This window comes from Pipistrellus hanaki, assembly GCF_964339955.1.
Source record: "Pipistrellus hanaki genome assembly, chromosome: 1".
NCBI lineage: Eukaryota > Metazoa > Chordata > Mammalia > Chiroptera > Vespertilionidae > Pipistrellus > Pipistrellus hanaki.
Window position 1 is genome coordinate 120,389,743 of NC_140503.1, and position 12,605 is coordinate 120,402,347.

The 12,605-nt window shown below is 39.1% G+C and overlaps 1 pseudogene across 1 annotated transcript in view; it reads right to left on the reverse strand.

The window, feature by feature from the left end:
• Positions 1 to 231: 231 nt before the first annotated feature.
• The window catches only part of LOC311620823 (developmental pluripotency-associated protein 2-like), a 33,844-nt pseudogene continuing 21,470 nt past the window's right edge, over positions 232 to 12,605 (reverse strand). The window contains exon 2 of the transcript in view: positions 232 to 1,023. The product of the transcript in view is annotated as a developmental pluripotency-associated protein 2-like (transcript). The remainder of the gene's footprint in view (positions 1,024 to 12,605) is intronic.

Here is a 12,605-nt window from a genome sequence, read left to right on the forward strand (position 1 = left end):
AACCTAAAATTGCTTAAAAAAATCTGTTAATTAAAACAAAACCACATTATATTCTATTGTACATAGCTGAACACTTGAAGCAATAGTGGCAGTCATGTTTTGGCAAACCTCAAGTACAGAATCCAGACTTTCATGTCTGTACTCAATGCATCAGATAACAATGAGGATGTCCAGAACAGAGCACAGGAATCATTGGGATACAATTTAATTTAGCTGTGAGTTCTCCACCTTTCATTCTTTATTGAGAGTGTTCAAACCAGGTTGCTTTTTCTTCCTCATTTTAACTAATCTTTCCATCATCCTTTTATTCCTCTTAACACATCTAGGGCATAATATATTATCTCCCAGGTCTAAGGATGGGAAAGGGTAGGCTAGTCAGTGAGAGAGAGATCATTTTTGTGGGAGTGTCAGGCATCTGACCTGTATGGAACTTCAGGCACATCCAACCCTTTTGGTCTGGCAAGAGAGGTCTGCTATGGACCACACACCACCTGATACCAGATGTTTGCAGCAGGAAGTTCCCAGCAGGAATAAGGTTGGAAGATGAAGTCACAGCCTCAGTTTGCATGGCTCTTGCAGCAATTCTTGACCATGCTGCCAGCACGGCCTCCTGGGCTGAAGCTGTCACTTCGACAATAGTATTGGTCCCTTCCTCTCTCTTACACATCTGACAGCTTGACTCACATCTTGCTCTCTTGATCACCATCTTGCATTCCCTCAAACATGATTGTGATGTGGCCTCCTGTGGTGTCTCAGCAATACTCTTTACACTGGCTCCATGCTCCCCACTCATTTGTTTTTCTTTAGAGCAAGCATGTTCCCTGCACCTAAGATAACCTCTATTTTCTTGCCATTAGTACTCAAATTCAATAGTTACACTCTTTATTAATTGAAGCAACACTCTATTAATTGAAGGCAAAATGGAAAGCAAGGGAAGAACTGGTTTTGGCCAAGCTTTGAATTATTCATTTGTTTGAGGAAGATAAACTTTATCGTTGGTCCTGGGCATCTTCAGTTTGGCTTCTGAGGTTTCACTTGATGTTCTTCACTACATTTCTCATCAAATGGAACCAATCACACTTTCTTCATTGAATTCATCCTCAAAGAAACCCTTTTCACTGCTATCAGAACTTGAGCTTGCCATTTCCAGGAACACTCAGAGGAAGGCAATGCCAGCAGTGTTATAGAAAACATTTTAATGCTTTTGAGACATACTGTGATATTGCTAGCCAGAGTGGCTATACCAATTTATTGACAATTATGTCAATATCTACCTCTTGGTATTTACACACTTATGTAATCTCTTCCATATGAGTACGGTCAACCTTTGTAAACCAATATAATAGAAGAAAATGAAGGCTAGTCAGAGGACATTGTGGTATCATCTCCCTTGCCTTCTCTTGGACCCCGTGACATGGGAAAAACCAGGTGCCATATTATGAGAACACTTAAGAAGCCCCAAGGAGTGGTCCATGTGGCCAGGAACTGAGTGAGGCCTCATACCAAGAGTCAGCAAGGACCCAAGTCCTCCAATCAACAACCATGAGTGAGACATTATGTAAGTGTCCTCCAGCTCCAGTCCAGCCTTCAGAGGACTTCAGCCCCAGCCAACACCTTGATGGCCACCTCATGAGAACTCCTGAGCCAGAGCCATCCAGCTAAGTCACTACTGGATTCTTGACCTTCAGAAACTGTGTAAGAAAATAATTTTTTTGTTGTTTTATTTGTTACCTTTTAAGGAAAATTTGTTACACATCAGAATTAAATAATACCCATTCCTACTAGCAGCTGGGGTAGAGTCCTTGCTGGCATTGTAATTTTTTTTTATAATATATTTTATTGATTTTTCCCCCTCCCTCCCTCTCATACATACCCTCCCTCCCCAGAGTTTTATCTCCATTGGTTGTACTTATATGCATGTTTACAAGTCCTTCGGTTGATCTATTATCTCCCCCAGATCTCCTCCCCTCCCCACTGTAAATTGACAGTCTGCTTGTTGCTTTACTGTCTCTATATCTATCTTTTGGTTCATCAGTTTATAATGTTCTTTATTATCCATAGATGAGTGAGGTCATGTGGTGTTTCTCTTTCATTGATTGGCTTATTTCACTCAGCATGATGCTTTCCAATTCCATCCAGGTTGCTGGAAATGATGAGAATTCCTTCTTTTTTATGGCAGCATGGTATTCCATTGTGTAGATGTACCATGGTTTTTTGATCCAATCATCTGCTGACGGGCACCTAGGCTGTTTCCAAATTCTGGCTATTGTAGATTGTGCTGCTATGAACATAGGGGTGCATATATCCTTTCTGATTGGTGTTTCTAGTTTCTTGGGATATATTCCTAGGAGTGGGTCAAATGGGAGTTCCATTTTCAGTTTTTTGAGGAAACTCCACACTGTTCTCCACAGTGGTTGCACCAGTCTGCATTCCCACCAGCAGTGCACGAGGGTTCCTTTTTCTCCACAACCTCGCCAACACTTGTTGTTTGTCGATTTGTTGATGTTGGCCATTCTGACAGGTGTGAGATGGTACCGCATTGTTGTTTTGATTTGCATCTCTCGGATAATTAGTGACTTTGAGCATGTTTTCATGTGCCTTTTGGCCTTCCTTCTGTCTTCTTTTGAAAATATTCTATTTAGGTCTATTGCCCATTTCTTAATTAGATCATTCCTCTTCCTTTTATTTAGTTGTATCAGCTGTCTGTAGATGTTGGAGATTAAACCATTATCAGTGGTATTATTTGCAAATATGTTCTCCCATACAGTGGGCTTTCTTGTTGTTTTGTTGATAGTTTCTTTTGCTGTAAAAAAGCTTTTTATTTTGATGTAGTCCCATTTGTTTATTTTCTCTTTAGCTTCCATTGCCCTAGGGGCAGTATCAGTGAAGAAGTTCTTTTGGCATATGTCTGAGATTTTGCTGCCTGTGGATGCTTCTAGTATTTTTATGGTTTCCTGTCTGATGTTTAAGTCCTGTATCCATTTTGAGTTTATTTTTGTGTATGGTGTAAGTTGGTGATCTAGTTTCATTCTTTTGCACGTGTCTGTCCAATTTTCCCAACACCATTTATTGAAGAGACTGTCTTGACTCCATTGTATATTCGTGCCTCCTTTGTCAAATATTAATTGAGCATAGTGATTTGGGTTGATATCTGGGTTCTCAATTCTATTCCTTTGATCTATATGTCTATTCTTGTGCCAGTACCAGGCTGTTTTGAGAACAGTGGCTTTGTAATACAGTTTGAAGTCTGGTATTGAGATCCTTCCTACTTTACCCTTCTTTCTCAGGATTGCTGTGGCTGTTTGGGGTCTTTTATTGTTCCAAATGAACTTTTGGAGAGTTCTTTCTAGGTCAGTGAAATATGCCGTTGGTATTTTAATGGGGAGTGCATTGAACCTATAGATTGCTTTAGGAAGTATGGACATTTTGATGATGTTGATTCTACCAATCCATGAACATGGAATGTTCTTCCATCTCTTTACATCTTCCTCTATCTCTTTTTTCAGTGTCATGTAGTTTTCCGCATATAGGTCCTTTACTTCCTTAGTTAAATTTATTCCTAGGTATCTTAATTTTTTTGGTGCGATGGCATTGTAATTTTTAAGCTAATTTGACAGTTAAAAATTATTTTGTTTTATTTACACATTTTAGGTTAATAATTTTCTCATGTTTATGAATCATATTTTCACTTCCAATTGATAATTTATGTCCATCCAGTTTTTATATTAGGGACTCAACAATATTTCTAGGATTTTAATTCCTATCAAGAACCAATACAACAGCATAAAGGCGCCATTATAAACCATAGGGATCTTTAGAAATATATAATTTCAAAGTTTTTGTTAGAATAACAAAGATCATGACTTGGAAAATAATTAACTCTTAAAGATGCATTTTGGTATTTTTGCTGGTACTTTCTTTGATTATCAAAGCAACTGTGGCAGATTGTATATTTAAAAAATGATGCAACAATATTTTCCATCTACATGCTCCCCCTATAATGTGAATTTGAAAGTCCTTCCATTGAGCATTTGGCTCTATAAACTCTGTCACCTTGGACTGGATGGACAAATTCAAGTAAGGTTATGTGAATTTTAAAGTTAGATCACAGAAGATAATATAGCTCCTTCCTGACTCATTCTTGGAACGCAACTACACTAATACAAGGAAGTCCAACTGGCCCACTTGGAGAAGACAGTTGGAGAGGCCCCTCACATGATTCTAGCGAACAGCTCAGCTGAGCTCCTTGTCAACAACTACCATTAATTGCCAAATATGTGGATGGAGATGCTCCAGATAATTCCAGCCCCCAGCCATTGGGTCGCCTCAAATCTTTCAGTCTTCCCAAGTAGGTCTGCAACCATTTTAGAGCTGAAATGATAAAATCTCCTCTGCCCTTGTTGAATTCTTGACTTACAGAGTCTGTGATCATCCTAAAACCATTGTTTTATGGGTAGTTTGCTATGTAGTAATAGTAAGTGGAAAAACAACCATATAAGGAATGGCAGGTTCCTCAGATGTTTTTAATCCCCATTTTAATCCTAAGGAAATTCAGGTAAAGAGAAAGAGAAAGAGAAGGAAAGGACATTTTCAGGGTTTTATAATAAGTCAAATAGTAGACTTCTTTCACCCTTGGGCATTCTTTCAAAGATATAAGTAGTGCTATAAATATAATGGAGACATTTTACACTCAATTACTCTTTCAGAAACCTTTATTGAATAGTTGTAGCCAGTAGATGAGGTTTTGAGGGTTCAATGATGAGCAAAAAGCAGACATGGACTCCATCTCCGTGGCAATTACAGGCCAGCACAGGAGAGAGACATTCACCAAATAATCACACATATGCTAATGCTTAACAATGGAGTTTTTCACAGGTTCTAAGAGCAAAACCAAATTGATAGTGGATAGGAAAATTTTGAAGAACTGACATTTGAATTGAGAACTGAAGGAAATTTCCTAAACAGGAAATGTGTTTAGTTATATTTTGGTATTCTTTTCCCACTTTATTAAGTGTGGTTTTTTATTTTTATTTTGTTAATCATTACCTGAAGATATTTTTCCATTGATTTTTAGAGAGAGTGGAAGGGAGAGGGAGAGACCAAGAAAAACAATGTGAGAGACACATCGATTGGTTGCCTCCTGCATGCACACTGACCAGGGTTGGGAAACCTGCAACCAGGGTACTTGCCTTTGACTGGAATCGAACCTGGGGATCTTCAGTCTGTGGGCCGACGCTCTATTCACTGAATCAAACTGGGCAGGGTAATTAGTGGGGTTTTTTTTTTTTTTTGTTTACTTTTTACTATTAAATTATATACTGCTTGAGGCCAGGTAATGTGCTTTCTATTTTACTTAAATCATTCAACAGAGTATACTTATGATCATAGTTATGCTCAGGCTTCTGTAAATGACTTAATGGAACACAATGACTTAAGTGTCATTTAACTTAGGACTCCCTTTCTATAATTGTTTTATAATACTGCTTTTATATAACTGACCTTGGGGCTAGCCGAAACTCTGTATCACCTAAGCAAAGCTGTTTTAATGAGTGTGAGGCCAGTGGGTTGGCACACTGATTTACAGTGGAGGATTCAGTTACTGGTGAACCATGCATTTATTTGGTAAAATTATGAGTTATGTCAACTAATGACATTAGTGCTTTCTGTGCTATTAAGTAAATAGTAACACTTAGTGGTTAATAATTGGCAATATAAACTGGTAACCGTTTCTGAAGATTTACCAAATGAAATTTATTTTTAATAATAATTCAAGAATGGAAAGAAAGTGGTAGGGATATAGGATTCCCCAACCCCAAAATTCTCAAAAACTCATTTTACAATTTACAGCCTTATTCATATTCTCAGTATTCTACAATGACATTTCGATGAATGCATTGTCACTATGAAGGAGACTCCCGATAGGGCAAAACTTAGGGGGTCTGATGGAACACAAGATGGATATGCAAGGGATTGCAGGGATATGGAAGGGTACCTGAGCAGAACCCCATGGGCTCTCCAGTATAGTCAGGCATTTGTACTACATCAAGACTGTAAAAAACAGAAGTTCTGAGATGAACATCACTCCAGAATTTCTCTCTGATTTATATTCTCCTTTCTTTTGGGAAACCTATCTCTTGCAGTATTGTGCCTCTTCTAGACTTGCTGAAATACAATTCATTTATCTTCTTGTCAGAAACTTTAGCTCTCTAAGGACAGTGGTGGAGGTGGACAGAATAGTAGCAGGAGATGTAATATATTGGGTAGAGGAGAGCTGGAGGCAAAGTTGATGCTGCTTTGTGAGATGAATGGAAGCTATTCCCAGAGATCAGAGGTCCGGGTAAGGTTTAGAAGGAACACTAGCAAGTAAAGTTTAAGGAGGTGAAGGCAGTTAAAATGCAAAGTTGGTGCTAAGACAGATAGCAGGATTAGAGTTATAAATATATTAACCTATATAAGAAGAATATAGAAGGTATGAGAATGATTTAAAAACAACCAAGGGAGACTTCATAGTAATTCTACTAAGCCAGACTCATTTAGACAGAGAATTCATTACCCAAAGGCATATAGTCCAACCAGTCTAAATCAAAACAATTAAAGTACTTGTGTTGCTCAACTACTATGAAAGAGATAAAAATACATAATAAAGTATTTATTTTTCAATTAAATTTATTAGGATGACATCCTATGTAATCAAAGCCTAATATGCAAATCTACTGAACAGTGGCACAACCGGTCAGCAGGTGGCGGGGTTGGCGAGCTGATGGCATCAGGCCAACCAAGGTGGGTGCCAGCAGGCAGAGGGGGGGGATAGTGATTGGGGAGTGTTGGTGACTGGCAGTGGCAGAGGGTCAATGGGGGCGGGGCCAGCTGCTCACTGGCCAGCACCATTCTCCAATTGGCCCACGGGTTGCCTCCTGCAGAAGGAGGCCAGACTGCAGAATAGGTCCACTCCCCAGGAGGAGCAGGCCTAAGCTGTCAGTCAGTCATCCCCCAAGAGCTCTTGGTCCGTGAGAGGGCACAGGCCGGGCTGATGGACCCCTCTGAGTGCATCAGACCTCTAGTTGATTAGTAAAATTATATAGGATTCAAGTGTAGAGTTTTTTCCTTTATAGTACCAACTTTTCACCAACTATATAATGTACACACCACAAAACTTTCCTTTCTCTCATTTCTCTATTTATCATTCTCTTGATTCCTATTACAAAATTCTGAAAAGGGAGGAACAAAGTAAAATGGTGAGAAGAGATAAGACTTTAGATATATTATGAAGGTAGAGCCAATAGACTATGTTAATAAATATGATTGGAGGTATGAAGGAAAGAGATGATTTAATAGTTTTGGATCAATGGAGTAACAAAAGAAAATATAAATCTCACATTATAAATTTGACCATCATATGTGTGTGTGTGTGTGTGTGTGTGTGTGTGTGTGTGTATTAGAGAGAGAGGGAGAGATAGAGAGAGGGGGAGATAGAGAGGGATATGGGTGATAAAGTGGAAAAGGAATTTAAATCTGATGAAACTTAAAATAGCCCTAAAGCCCTGCCAGTTTAGCTCAATGGTTAGAGCATTGCCCCAAGGACTGAAGGGTCACAGGTTTCATTCCTGACTCTGGTCGGGGCTCATATGGAAGGCAACCAATTGTTATGTCTCTCTTACATTGATCTCTCACTCTCTCTCTTTCTCCCCCTCTCCCTCTTCCATTCTCTCTAAAAATCAATGGAAAAAATGCCCTTGGGTGAGAATTTAAAAAATTAAAAAAAATAGCCCTGGAAATTATGATTGGAAGTCAATATTTTTACCCATCAGTATTTTATGAGAAATATTTCTCTAAGACCTTGAAAAGCCCTTACAAAACTGCATTTTTATATTTCTGTTCTGTTTTAGCATTGGGTGTTTACAATTCACTTTTTAAATCTCTCACTATAGATTTTTGTATTTCATTTTATTTTTAGACTAGAGGCCGAGTGGAGTTCCCTGGCCTGGCCTGTGGGAGCAGGATGAAACATACCTTTGACATCCCCTGAGGGCTCCCGGATTTCGAGAGGGCACAGGCCAGGTTAAGGGACCCCAGTGGTGTACAATAGGGGTCAGGGAGGGACCGTGGGAGAGCTCCAGGGCATGTCTGGCCCATCTACTTCAGTCCCAATCAACCGAATCCCAGCAGCAAGCAAACCTACAGGTCAGAGCGTCTGCCCCCTGGTGTTCATTGCATGCCATAATGAGCAGTTGAGCAGCCTTAGCATATCATTAGCATATTACACTTTGATTGGTCGAATGACCGACCAGATGACTGTACACTTAACGTATTAGGATTTTATTATATAAGTGTTCAGATGATATTCATCTGAACTGTCTTACAGAGGATGTCTCTAGGTGATGCCACGGAAGAGTAATGAGTCAGGACCCATTTAAGCCAGACTGCAGTAGGATTCTGGTAGAAGGCAAAATATAAAATGATAATAACATGGAACCAAGTTAGACTCTAGCCATAAAAGGGTAGAGCACCTAAATTCAGTGACTGCATAAGTACTAGCTTCAAGACATGGTAGCTATCACTTGATGTCTCTAAAACATCCCTAGATTTAAAGTTTTAAATATAATTTACTATTGAGAGTTATGTGAAATATTGACTCAAATTTGCCATTGTTTACAAAGGTGTTAATATTCTAAATTTACCAGGTTTGTTAAACTAGTTTATCATACATTACAACCTGATATATAACTACCTCACACATATTTTTCATAATCTGTAACTTCACTATTCTTTTAGTTTAGATTTAATCCCTGCACTTATGAAATAAACATTTTAAGTCTTTACATAGAATATTGAACATTTAAAGCCCTTTTTAATCTGGCATTTGTCTGCTTTTATGACCTCATGTCCTTCAATTCTTACTAGTTCCTTCCTCAACATAGACACACATACCAAGATATTAATCATTTTCTGGTCACACTAAAGCTGTCAATTACTCTTTGTATATGTAGTCCTGCTTATTCTTTGCTGGGAAAGTCTTCTAGGATGTGCACATATCCTGATAAACTCCTTATGCTGTAAACCTCAGCATGGAGAAGCCTTTGAAATAAATCTCTGTTTTTGTCCAAGAAAGGGAGTTGATTATTTCAAGGGCTGATTTAGCCTCTCAATCTTCTAGCACTCACCACAAGGAGTTGTATTATTTTCTTACAGGTCAACAGACATTTGACAGAAAAAGCTCATATATTATTTTTTGGTATTTCCAGTCTCTGAAGCAAAGAAGATTTACTAAACACCTTTGTTGAACGAATTTAAAGGATTCTTTCCAAATGGTGGTATGGTAAATGGTTCATGGCAACTAGTAAATAATCAATGAGTCATATATTCGACAAAAAGCTTCTATTTTGGTTATAGGTCATAAAATGTAAGAGGATTTTTAAAACTCTAATAATAACAAATCAAAATTTTAAGAAATAGATTCTATGTATCTTGATGAATATTTCATCAAGATTAGAGAAAATACACATTTTAACTTTTTTTGGTGAGCAGGATATATTATGATATATCATTTTAGTATATTTTCTTAAATTCCATAAATCTAAATAAGGGATATCTGTTTACAACATATTTTCCTGAATTTTCAGTAAAAAATTCCTTTAATATAATCTCAAGTGAAGTAGTGCCTCTATTATAAGATCATCCATTGTCAAGTGCAGGGACTTGTTTTGTTTTCCTGAAATGTGTACTGATGCCTTCTCTTCCTCAAAGCTGCATTAGCAGGCTTTCAGGACCCCTCCAATCAAACTTCAACTAGGTCTTGTTCAGAAGAAGGTAAAAGGAAAAAGAAAAAGTATATACAGACAATATGCAAACTCTCTAAAGTGTTTCAGGAAAATAGAGTTTACTTTGAATTTTTCCCTTTGAAGACGTTTTAAAAAGCAGATTTATAGATTGTTTGGAAGAGTTTTGGATAACACAGTTGCAGAAAAACAACCATCCCCGCTCCCCACCCCCCAAGTGCTTTAGAATATAAAGTGAGAATGCACAATGTCAGGGTTAGATCTATATTTGTTTTTTTTTTTTTTTTTTGGGGGGGGGGGGCGGGCGCTAACCTCATTTACAGCCAGGATTAATTTACATCATGAAAGCTGAGCAATATTGTTGAAAAATGTTAGGAAAGGACTAATTTTATGAATGAGTGGGTTACTGATTTACCACTTTGGCTTTAAAACATAATTCCACAGAGGTCAAGGTGGTACTCAGCATCCACAAGCATACCATTGGGAACTTTTTTTTCAAAGACCAAGTTTCCCCCTACTCACAGTAGGAAGCTTATAAATGTGGGGTCTGGGTAAAGAGAATAGCTAGATTAACAATAATGATCTTCTGGCCAAAATCATGCTGTAGGTAAACATGGTACTCACCTTCTCCCATAATGACACCAAAATCACAACTAAACCATCATTCAGAACCACTTTAAATTGAGCTAACTGGAAGTCCTACAATTAGGGAATTAAAAAAGACCCAGTGAGATTGGTAGGAGGGACAGAGTCTCAGAATGAGCTGGTCATGCACCCACGTGTGGCTGATAAAAATCAGGAGGACATCTCGGCTGAGGGAGGTCCTTCCTGAGGAGTGAGGGTCCCTGCCCCATACCAGGCTCCCAAGCCCAGGGTTCCAGTGCCATAAAGAGAAGTCCCCATAAGTTCTGGCTTTAAAGACCAGCAGGGATTGAGGATGAGGGACATGGAGGCTGCTGGAGTTCTAGGCAGTTTCTCTTAAAGGGCCTTCACATGGACTAACTCAGACTCTGAAGTTCAGTGAGGGGCAACACCTTGAAAAGGGCCAGAGACTTCAGAGCGGAACTGAATTGTCCAGCATCAGGACAAGAGCTGGGGGTGATGGACAGCATTTCCCAAACAGAAGGGCTGGCAGAAGCCATTGTTTCTTTTCTGAGCCCCCTGCATTTTCCCATAGAGCCGATAGGTGGGTGCCATATCTGAATTTCCATCAACCTGGCTGATACTATTTGCCCCACCCTAGTGATTCCCTGAAGCCCCATGCCCCATATAACTTTTTGGGCCTACCCAAGCTGTTTCCAGTGGCCTGTCCTGGCTCACGCTTCAGATTTTCCTAAAATCTTTCAAACAAGCAGCTTCTGGCCTCCTCAAGCCCCATACTTCTCGCTAAGTGGCTCTAAGTCCAGCATAGCAGCAGTTGACCTTCATTCACAGCTTGACTTGGCCTGAACACCTCAAGCCCAACATAAGAAGCAGCCATCTTCAGATCATTTGTAGCTTATGCTGGCAGAAGACAGTTGGTGGCTGACCTAAACCTGTATCCTAGGAGGACTCAGAACCAGCACACAAAGTGAACAGTTTCAGATCACATGGAAGCACCACTACTCAACTACCTTCACAAGTGACATACTCAGGGGCAGACTCAGTGGCCACCAGACCCCCATTGAAGTAAGTCTAGCTCTGTGGGGCAGGACCCTGTACAGCTGATCCTCCACAGTGATCCATGGTTGCCACAAGTTCTTGCAGCAGATTGCCTGGGGATAAATCCCTCCCATTAATGTGCCAACAGCAATCAGTGCTTAACTACAACAGGAGGGTGTACATAGCCCACACACAGAGTGGGACTATGCACAGCTTTGGTGATTGAGGAGGCTATACCTCTGGACCATACAGAACACTTACTACATTAGGTCACTCTATCAAGACTTGGAGATGTAGCAACACTACCTAACCCATAGAAACAAAGACAGGGAGGCTGCCAAAATGAGGGGTCAAAGAAATATGTCCCAAATGAAAGGACAGTAAAAATTCCAGAAAAAAGAACTAAACAAAATGGAGACAATCTACTGGATGCAGAGTTCAAAACACTGGTTATAAGGATATGCAATGAACATAGTGAGAAACTCAACAGCATAAATGAGGACCAGTCAGAAATGAAGGATACACTAACTAAAATGAAGAATAATTTACAAGCAATCAACTGTAGAATAGATGAAGCCAAGAATCAAATCATCAATTTGGAATATAAGGAAGCAAAAACACCTAATCAGAACAGCAAAAAGAAGCAAGAATCCAAAAATGAAGATAGTGTAAGGAACCTCTGGAACAAATTCAAGCATACCCACATTTGCATCATGGAGGTGTTGGAAGGGGAAGGGACAAAGCAAGAAATTGAACACCTATTTGTAAAAAATGACAGGAAATTTTCTAACTTGGTGAAGGAAATAGACATACAAGCTCAGAAAGCACAAAGAGTCCCAAACAAGATGAACACAAAAGGCTCATACTCTGACACATCATAATTAAAAGAAACAAAGTTAAAGACTAAGAGAATTTTAAAAGCAGCAAGAGAAAAGCAGTTAATTGTCTATAAGGGAGCTCCCATAAGATTGCCAGCTGATTTCTCAATAGGAACTTTGCAGGACAGAAGGAATTGGCAAGAAATGTTCAAAGTAATGAAATGCAAGGATTTATAGCCAAGATTCCTCTACCCAGCAAAGTTATTTAAATTAGAAGGAGAGATAAAGCATTTCCTAGACAAGAAAAAGCTAAAGGAATTCATCACCAGCAAACCTGTATTATATGAAATGTTAAAGGGTCTTTAACAAC